The 21595-nt window shown below is 37.3% G+C and overlaps 1 protein-coding gene across 21 annotated transcripts in view; it reads left to right on the top strand.

Annotated features, from left to right (window-relative positions):
• The window catches only part of RIMS2 (regulating synaptic membrane exocytosis 2), a 586517-nt gene that overhangs the window by 43102 nt on the left and 521820 nt on the right, over positions 1–21595 (top strand). The gene's annotated exons all lie outside the window — the stretch shown is intronic.

Genomic DNA, 21595 nt, shown 5'->3' with positions numbered 1-21595 from the left:
AAGAGGGACTCATGGAGGACTGTCTCTCAATATAAATTCTATACTAGAATTATTGTTATATCAAAGGATGAAAAGGCACATTCAGATTTCACCTCTATCTCTATTCACTGAAATACTAGAAACTGATAAACATGTGACTCTTATATAAAAATCTACAGAAAAGAGTACACTCTGAAATTAGTATTAAGTAAGTTCTTGAATGTTGTTGAATGCACATGTCAAACATTTGATTATATTTACATTTTGAATCAAGGGAGGTGGAAAGGTAGCTTATATAATAATTCAAGTGGTTTACATATAAAGTAATGAGATTGCATGTCACTGGGGATTTAGAGAGTGTTCAAAAACACAAGCTGAACATATTGTACTATCATGAAATTTAAGATGTTTTAAATTAAAAAAGTTATTCAAGACTTTCATTCACTTTTTCAAATACCTTAATGACACAAAACCCCAGATGCTATGTTTATGTTCTTTTGAGGTTCTGTTAATGAATATAGATATAACCCTGTGAAACACTGGCATTGGTTAGCAGCTTGACTAGTATTGCTTGCAAACAAACCAATAAACAAAAACAACAACAACAACAAAACTCTGCATACCAAAGACCAATGAAAACAAACCAGCAACCAGAATTACTGTCTGTATCTTTAAATTCTTAAATGTGTTTTGGAATTTGTTTGACAAAGTTAGGTTGGTTTTAAAATTTAGCACAGTGACTCAGTTGCAGCTGTTCCAAATAATTGGTCATGAGCTTTTTATACTATGTAGCTTAATTTAACAGAGCACAGCTTCCTGTCGTTTTTTTCTTCTCTGTGATCCAGAATCTGAAATATACACATTTTAAGGGATTATATCAATCGTTCATATTTAAGAATAACAATCTAGAATAGGCTTTATGAAGAGCAGTTTTTATGCACTTTTAATTTTAGATTCTTTCATCTGGATAGATAAAAAAATAGGAATTCCAGTATATTTTTAAAATAAGAAACCCGTGCTCATTGTATCAATTTAGAAAAGTTAGGCTAAAAGAAGTAATGCTTACACTTAGAGATAGCTACTTAAACATTTGTTATATGACCCAGTCATTACATCTCTTAATTTTTTTTTTTCTTCTTTTTAATTAAGTTATTTATTTATTTTATTTTTTTTTCTGTGCAAGGTCTCAGTTGCATCTTGTGAGATCTCGTTCCTGACTGGGGATCGAGCCTGGGCCCCCTGCATTGGGAGCTTGGAGTCTTAGCCACTGGTCCACCAGGGAAGTCCCTAAGTTATTTTTTAATTGAAGGTTAATCGCTCTACAGAATTTTGTTGTTTTCTGTCAAACATCAACAGGAATCAGCCATAGGTACACATATATGCCCTCCCTCTTGAACCTCCCTCCCACCTCCCTCCCCATCCCACCCCTCTAGATTGTTACAGAGCCCCTGTTTGAGTTTCCTGAGACATACAGCCAATTCCTATTGGCTATTTTACATAAGGTAATGTAAGTTTCCATGTTACTCTCTCCATACGTCTCACCCTCTCCTCCCCCTTCCCCTGCCCCCGTGTCCATGAGTCTGTTCTCTATGTCTGTTTCTCCATTACTGCCCTGCAAATAAATTCATCAGTACCATCTTTCTAGATTCCATATATATTCATTAGCATATGATATCTGTCTTTGTCTTTCTGACTTGCTTCACTCTATATAATAGGCTCTACGTTCATCCACCTCATTAGAACTGACTTAAATGTGTTCCTTTATGACTGAGTAATATTCCATTGTATATATGTACCACAGCTTCTTTATCTATTCATCTGTCGATGGGCATCTAAGTTGCTTCCATGGTCTATCTATTGTAAATCGTGCTGCAATGAATATTGGGGTACGTGTGTCTCTTTCAATTTTGGTTTCCTCAGGGTATATGCCTAGGAGTGGGATTGCTGGGTCATATGGTGGTTTTATTCCTAGTTTTTTAAGGAATCTCCATACTGTCTTCCACAGTGGCTGTATCAATTTACATTCCTACCAATAGTGCAAGAGGGCTCCCTTTTCTCCACACCCTCTCCAGCATTTTTGTTTGTAGAGTTTTTGATGATGGCCATTCTGACTGGCAGTCACTACATCTTGACATCTGATTTATTACGTTTGTAATATATTACTGTCATGGACGTCAATAAGTATATAAACAAAGTCCTGATCCAGTAAGAACCATTTCCCTTAAAAAAAAATCCCAAACAATGTACTTCCTTACTCACATTATCAGCAGCGGAAATACAAGCACAGCAACCAAAGAAAAAGCTGTGCCCCTAATATATCTTGACTTAATAAATATTAGCTATTTGACAGCCATAAAAATGAATTAGCACTGACCTGACTGGGTTGCTCAGGATCTTTATGCAGGCAGATCTTCGTGTCTTCCCCAGCACTGTTTTTGTGTCCTCAAAGCAGTGTTTATGTCTGTTTCACATTCTTGGTCCTAATTCTCCTGTATGGAGAAGGAACATAGCATTTGTAATACATGCATTAAAGTTAATCTCTCTGTTCAACTCTTAGCTCATGTATATTTATTTGAAATATGATTATAGGGAAAAATGAAGTGGTTTTTAAATAAATATCAGATCCTATACCTTTGAACGAATATTTATTCTTTTAAAGTGACCACCTTGGGAGTCTATAGGTTTATTCCAACTATCCTGTCATTACTGTTCACATTTTTAAGGGATTAGACCAGGGCATCTTTTGTAAGAGTGAAACCAAGAAAGACAGAGTGAAAGAACAGAAAGAGTAAGAGAGACAGCAAGAGAGTTCCACTGTTGTGTGACAAAGTACCGTCTTCCTATTTTCAGCCAGACTTTTAGAGGAGCTTCGTACTGGGCATTCTGACTGGGTCCTGTTTGGACTCTCAACTGAGACTTGATGGACATATGGACTAAAGACATGTATGTGTACAGAAGTTGATTATATCTGATCAAGATTTACCCTTAGCATAGGAATACATAGACAGCATATTAAAAAGAAGAGATGTTACTTTGCTGACAAAGGTCCGTCTTGTCAAAGCTATGGTTTTTCCAGTAGTCTGCATGGATGTGAGAGTTGGACCATAAAGAAAGCTGAGCGCTGAAGAATTGATGCTTTTGAACTGGGGTGTTGGAGAAGACTCTTGAGAGTCCCTTGGACTGCAAGGAGATCACACCAGTCAATCTTAAAAGAAAATCAATTCTGAATATTCATTGGAAGGACTGATGCTGAAACTCCAATACTTTGGCCACCTTATGTGAAGAACTGATTCCTTAGAAAAGACCCTGGTGCTGGGTAAGATTGAAGGCATGAGGAGAAGGGGAATGACAGAGGATGAGATGGTTGGATGGCATCACTGACTTGATGGACATGAGTTTGAGTAAGCTCTGGGAGTTGGTGATGGACAGGGAAGCCTGGTGTGCTGCAGTCCATGGGGTCGCAAAGAGTCGGACATGACTGAGCAATTGAACTGATAGGAGTACATAGCATCAGAGCACTGATTAGGGACAGACTAGTCTAGGTACATTTTCACAAAGTTGTCTTCCAGCAACTCTCTTTAGTTCCAGTGGTTTTTGTTAGGAGTAGCGTGCTAAAGTGAAAGAGGGAGAGAGAAGGAAGTCTTGATTCTGATTTTGTGGTATTATTTAGTTTTTCAGCAAATATTTTGACACTTTACAATTGCATTAGTAAGATGGCACGCTAAGTTGCTTCAGTTGTGTCCAACTCTTTGCAACTCTATTGACTGTAGTCCGCTAGGCTCCTCTGTCCATGGGAATCTCCAGGCAAGAATACTGGAGTGGGTTGCCATGCCCTCCTCCAAGGGATCTTCCCAACCCAGGGATGGAACGTGTGTGTCTTAAGTCTTCTGCATTGACAGGCAGATCCTTTACCATTAGCACCACCTGGGAATTCCACTTTACTTAACTCTAAAAAATAGAAAATTGAGAAGACTAAAATGTAGATTTTACTAAGGGTGAAAAAAGATCAAGATTGGTGCTGTAGTCTTTTAGAGTGCCAGAAAGCAAGAAGAGGGCTCTCTTTTCCAAGTCTTTCAGGGACAAACACAGACTTTTATCATTCACTTTAAATTTTCACCTCCCTTCCCATACTCTTCGCTCTCAACTGGGACCTGACTTCCTACTTCATTGGGAAAATGGAGTCCGTAACACATGAACTCTCTCATTTTTATGATTCTATTAAATTTTGCTTGTATATATTTACCTGTATTTATATTTTGTAGTGAACATTTGCTGGTTGTTTCCCCCAGGATATATTCCTATTTCTCCTAACTATCCTATGTTTCCTAATCTTACAGTTTAGGGGGTGATTACTCTGGAGCAAGATTTAGGGAATGTTCAAGAGCAGTGGTGATCTTGTTCTATATCCTTGTTCTGTATGTTGTTTTGATTATTCCTATTTTATACTAACCCTTCACTTTTTGGGCTAATTCTTAGTTCTCTCTGTCTGCCTTTGTCTCTCCAGCTTTATTGCAATATAATGCACGCATACAAATCATTCTTTCAAAGTGTACAATTCAGTATATTTTAGTATATTCACAGTTGAGCCATCACCATGGTCTAATTATAGAACATTTTTGTTCTCCTAATAGAATCCTTGTATCTACTAGCCCTCATTCATCACTTCCCCCTTCCTAAGGGGGCACTTGCTGTTTATGGATTTGCCTGTTTGGACATTTTGTATAAATAGCGTCATACAATATGTTGTTTTTGTGATTGGTTTCTTTCACTTAGTGTAACTTTTTCAAGGGTCATCCATGCTGTAACATGTATCAATACATCATTCCTTTTTTTTCCCCAAGTGGGGTAAAATACACATAGCAAAATCTACCATTTTAATAATTTTGAAGTATACAATTCATCGGCATGTAGTACAATCATGATGTTGTATAACTGTCACAACTATCTAGTTCCAGACATTTTAATCACACAAAAAGAAAACCCTGTATCTGTTAAAGCCTCACCCCATAATCCCCTCCCCCAGCCACTAATTTGACAACCACTAACCTGCTCTTTGGATTTGCCTGTTCTGGATATTTCATATAAATTGAATCATATAAGATGAAGTCTTTTGTGTTTGATTCTTTTTGTAAAATTAGTTTTATTGAAGTATAGTTGAATTACAATGTGTCAATTTCTGCTGTACAGCCAAGTGATTATATAAGTGATATATATAATATATGTATTCTTTTTCATATTCTTTTCCATTATGGCTTATCACAGGATATTGAATATAATTCCCTGTTTGTATACAGTAGAAGCTTGTTGCTTATCCATTCTATATATAATAGTTTACAACTGCTAATCCAAAACTCCCAATTCATTCCTCCTGCCTTGGCAACCACAAGTCTGTTCTCTATGTCTGTGAGTCTGTGTTTCATAGATAAGTTCATTTGTGTCATATTTTAGATTCCACATACAAGTGGTGTCATATGGTATTTGTCTTTCTCTTTATGATTTACTTTAATTAGTATGACCCTCTCTAGTTCTATCCATGTTGCTGCAAATGACATTATTTCATTCTTTTTTTACGACTGAGTAGTGTTCCATTGGAAAAGACCTTGGGGCTGGAAAAGACTGAAGGCAGAAGAAGAGGCAGCAGAGGATGAGTTGGTTAGACAGCATCACCGACTCAGTGCACATGAATCTGAGCAAACTCCAAGAGACAGTGAAGGACAGGGAAGCCTGGTGTGCTGCAGTCCATGGGGTCACAGAGTCAGACACAACTTAGCGGCTGTACAACAGTGTCCCATTGTGTGCACACACCACACGTGCACACACACCACATCTTCTTTATCCATTCACATATACCACACACATGCACACACACCACATCTTCTTTATCCATTCATCTGTTGATGGACATTTAGATTGTTTTCATGTTGTGGCTAATGTAAATTGTGCTGCAGTAAAGATTGGGATGCTTATGTCTTTTCAAATTATAGTTTTTCTCTCTGGATATGTGCCCAGGATTGGGATTTCAGGGTCATATGGCAACTCTTTTTAGTTTTATGAGACTTCTTCATATTCTTTTCCATAGTGGCTGCACCAGCTTACATTCCCAACAACCTTGTTCCCTTGTCTCCACATCCTCTTCAACATTTGTTATTTGTTGACTTTTTAATGATGACTGTTCCGTGCGTATGAGGTGGTACCTTACTGTAGTTTTGATTTGCACTTCTCTAATAATTACCAGTAAGCATCTTTTCATGTGCCTGCTGACTATCTCTATGTCTTCTCTAGAGAAATGTCTACTTAGATCTGCCCATTTTTAAATCAAGTTGTTTGTTTTTTTGTTATTGAGTTGTATGAGCTATTTGTGTATTTTGGGAATTAAGCCTTTGTTGGTGACCTCATTTATAAATATTTTAGTGCATAGGTTGTCTTCTCATTTTGTTTATGGTTCCTTTGCTGTACAAAAATATATCTGGCTTCTTTTATTTAGCATAATGTTTTCAAAATTCACCCATGTCATAACATTTGTATTTTCTTTACATGCCTGGAGAATAGTCCAGTTAATGGGTATACTAAATTTTATTTTTCCATTTCATTTTTTTATTAACATTTAAAAAGTTCAAATATATTTGATTTAAAGTATTATATGTTAGTTTCAGATATATAACATGGTGATTAGTATTTTTATACTTCACAAAATTATCACCATGATAAGTCTAGTTACTATCTGTCACCATACAAAATTGTTATGATGTTATTGACTATATTCACTATGCTGTATAATACATATATGTGACTTATTTATTTAATAACTAGAAGTTTGTACCTCTTAATCTCCCTTACCTATTTCATCCATCTCTTCCCACTCCCCTACCTCACCCCCCCACCCCCCTGCCCCTGGCAACTGCAAATTTGATCTTATTTTCTGTAGGCAGCACTTTTCTATTTTTTTTTTAGTTTGAAAGTTTTTATTTTTCAAATAATTATTAAAATTTTTCTATTGTTTTTCTTTCCTTTAAAAATTATTTATTCATTTATTTTTGGCTGTGGTAGATCTTCACTGCTTTGAGCAGGATTTCTGCAGTTGCACAGAGCGGGGGCTACTCTTTGTTGCAGTGCATGGGCTTCTCACTGCTGTGGCTTCTCTTGTTGCAGAGCACAGGCTCTAGTGTGTGGGCTTCCATAGGCTCAGCAGTGGCAGCACGTGCCCGAGGGTGTGGGCGTCAGTAGTTGCAGCACGCAGGCTTGGTAGTCGTAGCGCTGTCTCTAGAGCGTGGGTTCAGTAGTTGTGGTACATGGGTTAGTTGCTCCACTGCTTGTGGGACCTTCCCAGGCCAGGGATCCAACCTGTGTGCCCTGCTTTGGCAGGCAGATTCATATCCACTGCACCACCAGGGAAGTCCTCTGTGCTCTGTACTCAGTTGTGTCCAACTCTTTGTGACCCCATGGACTGTAGCCCACCAGGGACCTCTGTCCATGGGATTTTCCAGGCAAGAATACTGAAGTGGGTTGCCATTTCCTCCTTAAGGATCTACCCATGTGTCCGCCCTGCATTGCAGGCAGGTGCTTTACCACTAGCACCACCTGGGAAACCCTAGGGAAGTACTCTATTCTTTTTCAAATTCTTCCCTCCCTGCTTTTAAAAATCCATTCAGCCATTGTTGGTCTTTTGATTGGTGCATTTAGTCCATTTAAAGTAATAATTGGTAGGTGTGTACTTACTGGAGGCTTCCCACGTGGCGCTAGTGGTAAAGAACCTACTTGCCAATGGAGGAGGTGCTGGAGACACCAGTTTGATCCCAGGGTTGGGAAGATCCCCTGAAATGGCAATCCACTCCTGTATTCTTGCCTGGAGAATCCCATGAACAGAGGAACGTAGCTGGCTACTGTCATAGGGTCTCAAAGAGTTGGACGTGACTGAAGTGACTTAGCACGCATGCATGCATGTATTTATTGTCATTTTAGTGACTAATGATGATGAGTATTTTTTCATGTACTCATTGGCCATTTAAAATAATCTTTTTCATAAAAATACTTATTCAAAGTCATTGCTCAGTTTTAAATCAAGTTATCTTTTTATTATCAAGTTTTATTAATTAAAAAATGGTTGTATATTTTGCATACAAGTACCTTATTAGATTTGTTATTTGTAAATATTTTCTCCCAATCTGTGGATTGTTTATCCACTTTCTTGATGCAGTCCACTGATACAGAAAAGTCTTTAATGTTGATGTAGTTCTATTTATCTTTTTTTTTTTTTTTTAATCTTTGCTTGTAGTGAAATATCCATGGAATGCTGCCTAACCTAGGGTCATGAAAATTTGTGTCTCTCTTTTTTTTTTCTTTCTGAGTTTTACTGTTTTAGTTCTAACATTTAGGTCTTTTTATCCATTTTGAGTTAATTTTATCATGTGAGGTAGATGTCTTCCTCTTGCATGTGGATATACAGTTTTTCCAGCACCATTTGTACACCATGGGGATAAAGTGGAAACAGTGTCAAATTTCATTTTCTTGGGCTTCAAAATCAGTGTGTACAGTGACCTCAGCTACGAAATTAAAAGACTCTTGCTTCTTGGAAGAAAAGCAATGACAAACCTAGACAGCATATTAAAAAGCTGAGGCACCACTTTGCTGAGAAAGGTCTGTCTAGTCAAAGCTATGGTTTTTCCAGGAGTCATGTATGGATGTGAGAATTGGACCGTAACAAAGGCTAAGCACTGAAGAAGATGCTTTTGAACTGTGCTGGTGAAGACTCTTGAGACCCCCTTGGACAACAAGGAGGTCAAACCAGTCAATCCTAAAGGAAATCAACCCTGAATATTCATTTGAAGGACAGATGCTGAAGCTGAAGCTTCAGTATTATGGCCACCTGATGTGAGGAGCCAACTCATTGGAAAAGATCCTGATGCTGGGAAATATTGAAGGCTGGAAGAGAAGGGGGCGACAGGATGAGATGATTGGATGGCATCATTGACTCAATGGACATGAATTTGAGCAAACTACAGGAGATCGGGAAGGATTGGGAAACCTGACATGCTTCAGTCCATGAGATCACAAAGAGCAGGACATGACTTAGAGACTGAACAACAACAATAACATAAGATAACAAGTATTACCACCCAGTTATATTCAGCTTTTACCATCTGGGTATGTGGAATAATGATGCTTTCCTTTTGTGTGTTTGTTCCTATGTGTGTATGTGTATATATACTGCAGCAACAAATAACTAAAACCCAACTATTTGATGTGTATGTTTGTGTACATTTTCATTTATTTTGTGATTTCTAGACATAAAATGTTTTCATAGTCAGTACTTTTTTCTTTGAATTAGAAAAATTGTTAGTTTAAGGGAAAAAAATTATTGCAAGTCCAGGAAGTGGTTGGATCCACGGCTTTAAAGAAATGTGTTTTCCCGTCTCCTGTATTCTCTTTGTTCTGCTTCCTTTTTCTTTCTTCAAATTTTTTTTTTTTCTATCTGTTCCACAACTGGCAGAGACTGATTTCTGGAATATATAAGGCATATTGTCCAAACTTAGCAATCTTACAATTTGTTTATAACACTGATAACAAAAGTAATAATAATAGTAATAATAATGTCATTAGTAGTTAATGTTAAGATTTATTGAATTCCTTTTGTATGCCAATTACTATACTAAGTTCTTTATGTATTTCACAGTATTTCGTCTTCATAGTAGCTCTGTGTTGTTGTTGTTTAGTTACTAAGTTGTGTTTGAACTCTTGTGACCCCCGCATGGACTATAGCCCACCAGGCTCCTCTGTCCATGGGGTTTCCCAGGCAAGATTACTGGAGGGGGTTGCCATTTTCTTCTCCATTTTCTTCTCTCTTCCCTGCCCTTCCCTTCCCTACCCAGGGATCAAACCTGCATCTTCTTCATTGGCAGGCTGATTCTATACCACTGAGCCACCAGGGAAGTCCAATAACTCTGTGAGGAAAGTATTATTTATAAATATGAGGAAATTAAGAGACAGACCAGTGTAGTAACTTGTTTAATCATTCAGCTAGTCAAGTGATAGAGCTTTGAAATCCAGGCAGACTGTATGTGCTTACTACTATGCTATACTGTGCCCAGTGTCAACTCATGGAAAAACTCATTGTCTTTGCGTTTATAATGAGCTCATTTTCAGACCAGTTACTCTGCATAAAGAAATAATGATCCCATGTTTACTCAGAACTGAGTTATCTTCCTGGCCCATTGACAGCCTTATTAGAACCACATAATGTGGGGGAGGGTGATTCCCTAAGGAAAGGGATCTGGGACATATTTAAAAAACACGTGTCCACTAAACAAATATTTTATTAACTGTGCTGCTTAGCAACAGAGAGTTCCATATTAAACATTGAAAGTTGCAACTGCAGCTGTCAAAGGCCAACAGTATTGTCAGTTTTGATTACAGACTTCTTAAATGTGTTGTGTTTTCTTTTTGAGACTATTTGCTAGTGGTAGGTTATTTGCATTGTTAAATTATGAAAATCTTAGATTAGTGAAATTTTTTAAATAAATCACTTCACAGTTTCAAAATACTTTATTTTGTGTTTTGTACAGCTTTAAAATCTGTATTTTAAAATAAATTTGATTTATAATAACTTTGTTTTGGATGGAGAAAAGGAAAATGAAGCAGATAAAATTTGGACAAAAGATACTTTTCAAAATATTATTTATACTTTGAAAAATATTGAAATTCAGTCTAGATAAAATCAAGCTTGTTTAAGCAAGTGACTAGAATAAGAAAATTGAGACAAGACTTGTCTTTTGCCTTTACACAGAACTTTTCTTACATATTTGTATTATTTTCAGCTAGTTTGTCAGTATTGTGTTTATGTGTTTCAGGTTTCTGTATCTGTTCCATGAATTTCCTCAATTGGTCATTGATTCCAGTAAGCTGTTTGTTTGTTTTTATTCTTCCTTATGAAAAAGACTTTCCTCTGGCTAGTATATGTAGACTTCATTCTTTTGTGAAGTCAACTGTTCACTTTTATTGTAATCTATTTGGAACTATTGAAGAGATAGCACCTTTGGATGCTATTCAAGGAAAAACTGCACGTTTGTCCTAAGCTTCCCCTGTTTATTAAGTATAAAGATACTTGAACCAAAGGTATTTCTAAAAACCATAATAATTCTGGTATGGAATACTTTTATTTTTCTTACAAGAGTCAATCTTTAGACCATACATCCCTACACTAGTCTTTCCTTATATATTTTTCACTAAAACTTGTCTCATAAAAACAGGTATCACTTAGTTGTAATGATGTTCATAGTCTTATCCTGAACTCCTTGGCCCAGTTTATTATGACTGAATTGTTCCTATTTCCAGAGATTCATTTTCTGTTTCATTTCCTTACTTTACTCCTCTGATGTGTAACTACTTTGATAACATCGTTAATGTTTGTATTCACTGCAATTTTATTCTCTTTTTATGTCTTTGATTACCTTGTAAAAATATATTTTTTTGGTCCTGCCTGGTTCCTGGGATTTCCTGGTGCTTGGCCTGGTATATACATTTACTTGAGCTTCAGTACTTAGCTGGTTACCAGGAAGTCCTTACTTTGGAATATAAATGAATTGTTTACCTTCAGAGACTCTTATTTTTATGCATACTTTGTTGTTGCTGTTTAGTTGCTCAGTCGAGTCCAAATCTTTTGTGACCCCATGGACTGTGACCCACCAGGCTCCTTTGTCCATGGAATTTCCCAGGCAAGAATACTAGAATGGGTTGTCATTTCCTTCTCCAAGGAATCTTCCTGACCCAGGGGTTGAACCTGTGTCTCCTGCACTGGCCAGTGGAGTCTTTACCACTGAGCACCAGGGCAGCCTGTATGGATACTCAGAATACACAAAATGTACATTTAGTGTTTAGGATCTTCAGAGGAAACAAAGGAGATAGGAGAAATGTTTAGTCCCTGCTCCAAAGTACTTTTAATCTAGGCTTTTAGCCATTTTACAGTGAATGCTTATGATAGCAAATCACATCAGTATTGTGGCTTTTAAAGTTTTTTATAGGGAAGGATCCCCGCAGAGACATGAGGATGCTTCCTTTTTTACTCTCAAAAGGTCCTAATTTGATAATGGACTCATTCAGAATATATAAACAAATCACACAAATCAACAAAACAGCAAACCTCCCAGTTAAAAAATGAGTGAGATCCTCTTGAAAGTAATAGATAAAAGAGGTTATACAAGTGGCTAATAAACATTTGAAAGGTCCTTAACATTATAGTCATAATGGAAATACAGATTAAAACCACAACAAAACCTACTGCATACCCTTCAGAATGGCTGAAATAATAATAAAAAATGTGACAGTACCAGGTGTTGCAAGGATATCAAATAACAGCAGTTCAAATACAAATTTTGGAAGTTTAAATGAATTCAACTGCTTTGGAAAAATATAGAAAATATGTACTAAACATGGACATGTGACATCCCATGACCTAGGTATATATGGAACAGAAATGAGTGTGTAAATATACTAAAAGAAAAGGCAAGAGCATCCATAGCAACATTATATGTAATGTTCCTATGTTAGTTTCCTGTTGCAGCTGTAACAAATTACCACCAACTTAGTGGCTTTTTAAAGCAACACAAATTTATTTTAGAGTTCTTGATGCCAGAAGTTCAGAACGAGTCTCACTGAACTAAAGTCAAGGTGTTGTCAGGTTTCTACTGTTTGGAGCTTCTAGAGAAGAATCCCTTTCCATTCCCTTTCTAGCTTTTACAGGCTATCCTCATTCCTTGGTTTGTAATCCCATATTGTATTGCCTTTTCTGCTTTTGCTCTTGTTGTCACATCATCTTCTTCTCTGACTGTTTTGCATCTTTCTTATAAAGACCCTTCTGATTACATTTAGCCCACACAGATAGTCTAGGAATATGTTCTCATCTCAAGATCCTTAACTTAAACAAACCAGGAAAGTTCCTTTTCCCACATAAGATTATATATTCACAGAGTCTGAGAATTAGAATGTGGACATCTTAAAGGTCATTATTTGGCCTGCTGCAGTCCTCAAACTGGAAACAACTTACATGTTCATTGAGAATAGAATGGATAAATGCACAGTAGTATATTCATATAATTGTATGGCAAACAGTAATGCAGATGAAAGAACTAATACTAAACCCAAACATGTGGCTAAATCTTTCACAAACGTAGTGTTTATAATAGTATCCAGATATAAAATATATATATATATTTTGTGGTTTCTTTGTATAAAATTCAAAGGCAGGTGGAAAGAACCTATAGCTGTTGAAGTCAGCAAAGTGGTTAACTTTGGAAAGTGTTAATGACAGCACAAAGAGACCTTTTGGAGTGCTGGTAATAATTTACTTCATGATTTTCATTCTGATCACACGGGTGTAATCACTTTGCAAAACTTAATTGACTTGTACACCTATGATTTGTGCACTTTCATATTATATTCCAGTAAAGGAACTCTGCTATGACTACACTTTACAAGTGTTTGTTTAGGGTAATTACTGATTCTTTTTCAGTCAACTTTATGTCAGTCAACTAAATGTCACTGATGACGGGGGAAGAGAAGTGAGTTATAGAGAGTAGGGAAATGAAATTAGTTGGAAATGATGTTTAGGAAGAGAAGATAGTTATGATACAAGTAGAAAAACCAATTTTGGTGGCATAGTAGCAAAATAGCTAGAGAAGGAATCTTGGGTTGGATTACTGAGGAAATAGACTCTGAGATAGAGATTTCTCTGCAGGAGTTTACTGGAGAGTGCTCTTGGTAATCCTAGAGAGGGAGTGAAAGAAGCAAAACTAAGCAGAGGGAGAATTTGAAATGTGATGCGGTTGTAACAAGGTCCTTAACTGAGTCCAAGGGTTGTTCTGTAGGTGAAATGGCCCTTCAGAGTTGCCCTGACTTGTGGCAAAGTTGCTGGACATTTGTATGTCCTTCATGAGAAATGCTGGGCTGGAAGAAGCACAAGCTGGAATCAAGATTGCCAGGAGAAATATCAATAACCTCAGATATGCAGATGACACCACCCTTATGGCAGAAAGTGAAGAGGAACTAAAAAGCCTCTTGATGAAAGTGAAAGAGGAGAGTGAAAAAGTTGGCTTAAAGCTCAACATTCAGAAAACTACGATCATGGCATCTGGTCCCATCACCTCATGGGAAATAGATGGGGAGACAGTGGAAACAGTGTCAGACTTTATTTTTTTGGGCTCCAAAATCACTGCAGATGGTGATTGCAGCCATGAAATTAAAAGACGCTTACTCCTTGGAAGGAAAGTTATGACCAACCTAGATAGCACATTAAAAAGCAGAGACATTACTTTGCCAACAAAGGTCCATCTGGTCAAGGCTATGGTTTTTCCAGTAGTCATGTATGGATGTGAGAGTTGGACTGTGAAGAAAGCTGAGCGCTGAAGAATTGATGCTTTTGAACTGTGGTGTTGGAGAAGACTCTTGAGAGTCCCTTGGACTGCAAGGAGATCCAACCAGTCCATCCTAAAGGAGATCAGCCCTGGGTGTTCATTGGAAGGACTGATGCTGAAGCTGAAACTCTTAGTACCTTGGCCACCTCATGTGAAGAGTTGACTCATTGGAAAAGACCCTGATGCTGGGAGGGATTGGGGGCAGGAGGAGAAGGGGACGACAGAAGATGAGATGGCTGGATGGCATCACTGACTTGATGGACATGAGTTTGAATAAACTCCGGGAGTTGGTGATGAACAGGGAGGCCCGGCATGCTGCGATTCGTGGGGTCGCAAAGAGTCAGACACGACTGAGCGACTGAATTGAACTGAACTAAACTGAACTGATCTGTGTGTCATTGGGTGTGAATTGCTCTTGGGTAACTTGGGTGAGGAAGTTTCCTTCAACTGAGGGAAGTTTCTGGGAGGCATTTCATTGTAAGCTGTCAACAGACAATACTCTTGAAGGTATTGGCGTATTGCATGCTGAGGAGGCATCTGAAAAGTAGTGCACCACAGCATCTACTACAAAGAGGTACAGAATCTGCTTGATTAAAGGCCTGTTTGACAGTTCTCATGAAATATATACATTAAAAAAGCCAAATAACAATAAGAGGGAACAAGAGAAATTATGTAATGAAAATAGACCTGGAATTGACTAAATTTCAAAAGTCAAGTATCGTGAAGAAATGGGCATATGTTGATATCTTCTACTGTGATTTGGATAGTGAAGGGAAAATTTGAATCCTAAAATTGTAAAAGGAGCACCTACGTATCTAAAGCAAATATAAAAAGACCTGAAGGGAGAAATAGACATCAGACTCTTACATCAATACAGTAAGAGTAGGGGACTTTAGTTCCCTGATTTTAATAATAAACACATTATCCAGACAGAAAATAAATAATGAAACTTTGGACTTGAATTACACATTAGACCAATGAACCTAACAGACATTTACAGAAAATTCTATCCAATAGCAGCAGAATATACAGTCTTTTCATGAGATAGTCTCCACAATAGATTGTATGTCAGGCCACAAAACAAGTCTTAATAAATTTAAGAAGATTAAAATCATATCGAGCATCTTTTCCAACCACAATAGTGTGAGACTAAAATCAGTTATCAGAAGAAAACTGGAAAACTTATGAAATATGATGATTAAGCAAAATGTTATTGAACAACAAATGGGCCAAAAAAGAAATTAAAAGGAAAATTGAGAAATATCTTGAACAAAAGTAGAAATATAATGTATAAAAACTTAAAGAATGTAGCAAAAGCATCTCTAAGAGGGAAGTTCATTGTGATAAATACCTATCTCAAGAAACAAGTCTCAAACAACTTACCATTACACCTCCAGGAAATTTAGAAAAAGGAGAGCAAATATAGACCAAAGTTCATAGAAGGAAGGAAATGACAATGATCAGAGAAGAACTAAAATAGAGACTAAGAGACAATAGAAAAGATCAATAAAATTGGGCTGTTGCTTAATATTAAAAAAGACAAATCTTTAGCTGGATTTACCAATTAAAAAAGAGAAAAGACTCAAATAAATAAAGTTAGAAATGAAAGTGAAGATGTTACAGCTGGTACCACAGAAATACAATGGATCATAAGAGACTGCTATGAACTGTTATATTAGACAACTTACAAGGAATGAAAAAATTTTTAGAAAGTACAACTTCCTGAGACTGAAACATGAAGACAGAAAATTTGAATAGACTTATTACTAGGAAGGAGATTGAGTCAGTGGTCAAACATCTCCAAAGCAAACAAAAATCCAGGACCACATGGCTTCACTGATGAATTATACCAAAATTTAAAGAATTAATACTAGTCCTTCTAAAATTCTTTTAAAAATTGAGGAAACTTCCAAATTGAAAGTATACTAACACATATATATGAAATTTAGAAAGATGGTAATGATAACCCTATATGCAAGACAGAAGAAGAGACACAGATGTATAGAACAGACTTTTGGACTCTACGGGAGAAGGCGAGGGTGGGATGATCTGAGAGAACAGCATTGAAACATGTATATTATCAAGTGTGAAACAGATCGCCAGTCCAGGTTGGATGCATGAGACAAGTGCTTGGGGCTGGTGCACTGGGATGACCCAGACGGATGGGATGGGGAGGGAGGTGGGAGGGGGGTTCAGGATGGGGAACACATGTAAATCCATGGCTGATTCATGTCAATGTATGGCAAAAACCACTACAATATTGTAAAGTAATTAGCCTCCAACTAATAAAAATAATTGGGGGAAAAAAAAAAGTACTTTGAATCTCATTGTATGTGACCAGCGTTATTACCCTAGTACCAAAACCAGACAAGGACACTACAGGAAACACAGGCCATTATGAGTGATGAGCATAGATGCAAAAATCCTTAACAGTATTAGCACGCCAGATTCAACAGTATATTATAAGTGTCATACACCATCATGAAGTGGAATTTATTCATGGAATGGGAGGATGGTTCAACACATGAAAGCCAATAAATGTCATTCACCACATTAACAAAATGAAGGATAAAAATCATATTATCATCTCATTGTATGTAAGAAAAGCATTTGATGACATTTAACATCCGTTTATAATGAAAACTCTCTACAAACTATGTAGAGAGGGAACATGTCTTACTATAATCAAGGTCATATTTGACAAGCCTACAGCTAACCTCATACTGTTGGTGAAAAGCTTTTCCTGTATGGTCAGGAATAAGACATGGATGCTGGGCTTCTCTAGTGGTCTAGTGGTTGGGAATCTTCTTGCCAATGCGGGGAACATGGGTTTGATCCCTGATCTGGGAGGACCCCACATGCCATGGAGCAACTAGACCTACATGCTGCAACTACTTAGCTCACACATCTAGAGCCTGTGCTCTGAAACAAGAGAAGCCAGCACAGTGAGAAACCCTTGCACCACAATGAAGAGTAGCCCCTGCTCACCACAGCTAGAGAAAGCCTATGTGCAGCAATGAAGACCCAGTGCAGCTAAAGCAAAACAGAATAAAATAAATCTTAAAAAAAAAAAGGCATGGGTGCTAACTCTCACACATTTATTTAACACAGTACTACAAATCCTAGCCAGAGTGATTTGATAGACAAAAGGTATCCATGTCAGAAAGTGAGAAAGAAGTAAAATTGTTACTATTTGAGTATGACATGATACTCTCTATAGAAAGCCATGAAAATCCACAAATTAACTGTTAGAATTAATCAGTGAAATTGCTGGATACATTATCAATACACAAAAATCAGTTGTGTTTCTATACACTAATAATGAAATAGGAAAAGAAATTAAGAAAACAACCCCATTTACAATTACCTCAAAAAGAATAAAATTGGATTACATTTAACCAAGCTGGTGAAATAGCTGTACACTGAAAACTATAAGATATTGCTGAAAGAAGTTGAATACAAACACATATAAATAGGAGGCTATTCTATGCTCACGGGCTGGAATTAATGTTAAATGTCTGTACTACCCAGAGCCTTCTATAGATTCACATCAAATATCAAATGACATTTTCCTCAGAAATATAACAATTCTAATATTTGTATGGAAACATAAAAACAACCAAAGCAATCCTGAGAAAGAACAAAGTTGGATGCATCACACGTCCTGATTTCAAACTATATTACAAAGTTGTAGTAATCAAAAGAGTATGGTATTGGCATAAAACCAGACACATAGATCAATGAAACAGAAGAGAGAGCCCAGAATAAACCCATGCATATGTATTGTCAATTAATTTATGACAAAAGAGCCAAAAATGTGCGATGGGGAAAGGATAGTCTGTTCAGTAAATGGTGTTGGAAAAATGGACAGCCACATGCAAAAGAATGAAATTATTCATATCTCTTCTACTATTTACAGCAACTCAAAATGGCTTAAATATTTAAATGTAAAATATGAAACCATAAAACTCCAAGAAGAAAGCACAGGAGGTAAGCTCCTTGACATTGGTCTTGACAATGATTTTTTGTTTGGATATGAAACCAAAAGCATAATGACAAATGCAAAAATAAACAAGTTAGGACTACATCAAACTGAAAAAGCTTCTGCACAGCAAAAGAAACAGTTAACAAGATGGAAAGGCAACCTATGAAACAGAAGAAAGTATTTGAAATGATATAATGGATAAAGTGTTAATATCCAAAATATTAAAGAACTCATACAACTCAATAACAAAAATACAAACAATCCAGTTTAATAACAGGCAGAAGAATTGAATAGACATTTTTCCCAAGAAGGCATACAAATGGCCTACAGGTCCATGAAAAGATGTTCAACATTGCTAATCATCAGGGAAGTAACAAATGAAAACCATAATGTGATATCAACTCATTATCTGTTAAAACAGCTATCATCAAAAAGACAAGAGATAACAAACATTGACATGAATGTGTAGGAAAGGGAACTCTTGGCACTGTTAGTGGGAATGTAACTTGGTACAGCCACTGTAGAAAACAGTATGGGGGTTCTTCAGAAACTTCAAAAGCTAAAACTAGAACCATTTATGATTCAGCAATTCCACTCCTGGATAAATAGGCAAAGGACATGAAAATAGGATATCAGTGAGATATCCGCACTCACAGGTTAAAACCATTTTAGTTTTATTAGAGCATAGTTGGTTCACAGTGTTGTGTTAGTTTCAGGTGTGCAGTGGAGTGGTTTAGTTATACAAATACGTATATTCATTCTTTTTTAGATTCATTTCTCATATAGGTTATCCTAGAATATTAAGCAGAGTTTCCTGTGTTTTAGAGTAAGTCATTGTGAGTTTTCTATATTATATATAGTAGTGTGTGTATGTTCATCCAAGTCTCCTGACTTATTTCTCCCCCCCATTGCTTCCCCTTTGGTAACCATAGTTTGTTTCTGATCTATAAATCTGATTTTGTTTTGTAAATAAGTTCATTTCTTTTTTTTTATTAAAGTTAGATTCCACATATAAGTGATATCATATGATACTTCTCTTTGTCTGTCTGACTTACTTCATTTAATATGATAATCTGTAGGTCCACCTATGTTGCTGCCAATGGCAGTATTTCATTCTTTTTTTTTTTTTATTGTTGTTGTTGTTATTCAGTTGCTAAGTCATGTCTTACTCTTTGCGACCCCCTCAACTGAAGCATGCTAGGCTCCTCTGTCCTCCACTATCTCTTGGAGTTTGCTCAAATTCATATCCATTGACTTAATCGTGGTATCTAACCATCTCATCCTTTGCCGCCTCTTTCTCCTCCTGCCTTCAATCTTTCCCAGCATCAGGGTCTTTTCCAATGAGTCAGTTCTTCACATCAGGTGGCCAAAGTATTGGAGTTTCAGCTTCAGCATCAGTCTGAATATTCAGGACTGATTTCCTTTAGGATGGACTGGTTGGATCTCTTTGGAGTCCAAGGGACTCTCAAGAGTCTTCTCCAACACCACAGTTCAAAAGCATCTATTATTCAGTGCTCAGCTTTCTTCACAGTCCAACTCTCACATCCATACATGACTACTGGAAAAACCATAGCTTTGACTAGATGGACCTTTGTTGGCAAAGTAACATCTCTGCTTTGTCATATGCTGTCTAGGTTTGTCATAACTCTTCTAAGGAGCAAGCGTCTTTTAATTTCATGGCTTCAGTCACCATCTGTAGTAATTTTGGAGCTCAAGAAAATTAAAGTCTGTCTCTGTTTCCATTGTTTTCCCATCTATTCGCCATGAAGTGATGGGACTGGATACCATGATCTTATTTTTTTTAATGTTGAGTTTCAAGCCAGTTTTTTCACTCTCCTCTTTTACTCTCACCAAGAGGCTCTTAGTTCCTCTTCACTTTCTGTCATCAGAGTAGTAGGTATCATGTGCATATCTGAGGTTGTTGATATTTCTCCTGGCAATCTTGATTCCAGCTTGTGACTCCTGCAGCCCAGCATTTAGCATGAGATACTCTGAAACTCCAGTACTTTGGCCACCTCATGCGAAGAGTTGACTCATTGGAAAAGACCCCGATGCTGGGAGGGATTGGGGGCAGGAGGAGAAGGGGATGACAGAGGATGAGATGGCTGGATGGCATCACCGACTTGATGGACATGAGTAAACTCCGGGAGTTGGTGATGGACAGGGAGGCCTGGCGTGCTGCGATTCATGGGGTCACAAAGAGTCGGACATGACTGAGCGACTGAACTGAACTGAACTCTGCATATAACTTAAATAAACAGGGTGATAATATGCAGCCCAATTTTGAACCAATCAGTTGTTCAATGTCCCATTCCAACTGTTGCTTCTTGAGCTGCATACAGGTTTCCCAGGAGACAGGTAAGGTGGTCTAGTACTCCTTCAAGTATTCTTAATCTCTTGAAGAATTTTCCACAGTTTGAGCCAGCACCATACCCCTCCCTCTCCTTCCTCTCTTCCTCCATCATGGATGACCAGTGTAGATGACTCCAGCAATGACTGGGCTCAAGTTATGAAGAAGCCTTAGCCAGTGATCACAAGGATGGTGAAACCTCATAGCCCCCAGGGTAGGGGGAAGGTCCAGGCCATGGAGATTAACTTTTACTTCTTTTGATGAAAATTTTTCCTTTGGTAGTACTTGTATTATTGTGTTGTTATTTTTTTTTTTTTATACTCCAACGTATCAAAGGATCCTGAACAGAGCGGATGTTCACAAGTGAGGGGAATTTTACTCTCCTGTGGGAATGCTGTCTTCAGATCTTTGATGGAGGCCAACTCATTCAAGGGCAATATTGTTCATGTTTAACTGTGGTTAATGTTAATGGGTTTAAGGAAGTAAATGCAGGCCAGGGGCATTGTGATTAGAGGAGAGGGGAGGTGACATCAGCAGCAAATTCTTTGGATACTCCCTTAAGAATGAAATAATCTTTCTTTTTTATGGCTGAGTAACATTCCAGTGTATATATGTACCACATCTTCTTTATCCATTCTTCTGTTGATGGACATTTAGGTTGCTTCCATGTCTTGGCTGTAGTAAATAGTGTTGCAATAAACATTGAGGTCTGCATTCCCAATTTCATTGCACAATTATTCACAGTGACCAAGATATGGAAACAACCGATGTGTCCATCAGTGGATGGATGGATAAAGAAGATGGACTTGTATGCACACACACATACACACATGTAGTGTAGTGGGAAATCCTGCCTTTTGTGATGACATCAATGGACCT

This window comes from Cervus canadensis, chromosome 12 (genome assembly GCF_019320065.1).
Source record: "Cervus canadensis isolate Bull #8, Minnesota chromosome 12, ASM1932006v1, whole genome shotgun sequence".
NCBI lineage: Eukaryota > Metazoa > Chordata > Mammalia > Artiodactyla > Cervidae > Cervus > Cervus canadensis.
The sequence above is the reverse complement of the archived record's forward strand: the minus strand, read 5'-3'. Positions and strand labels throughout refer to the sequence as shown.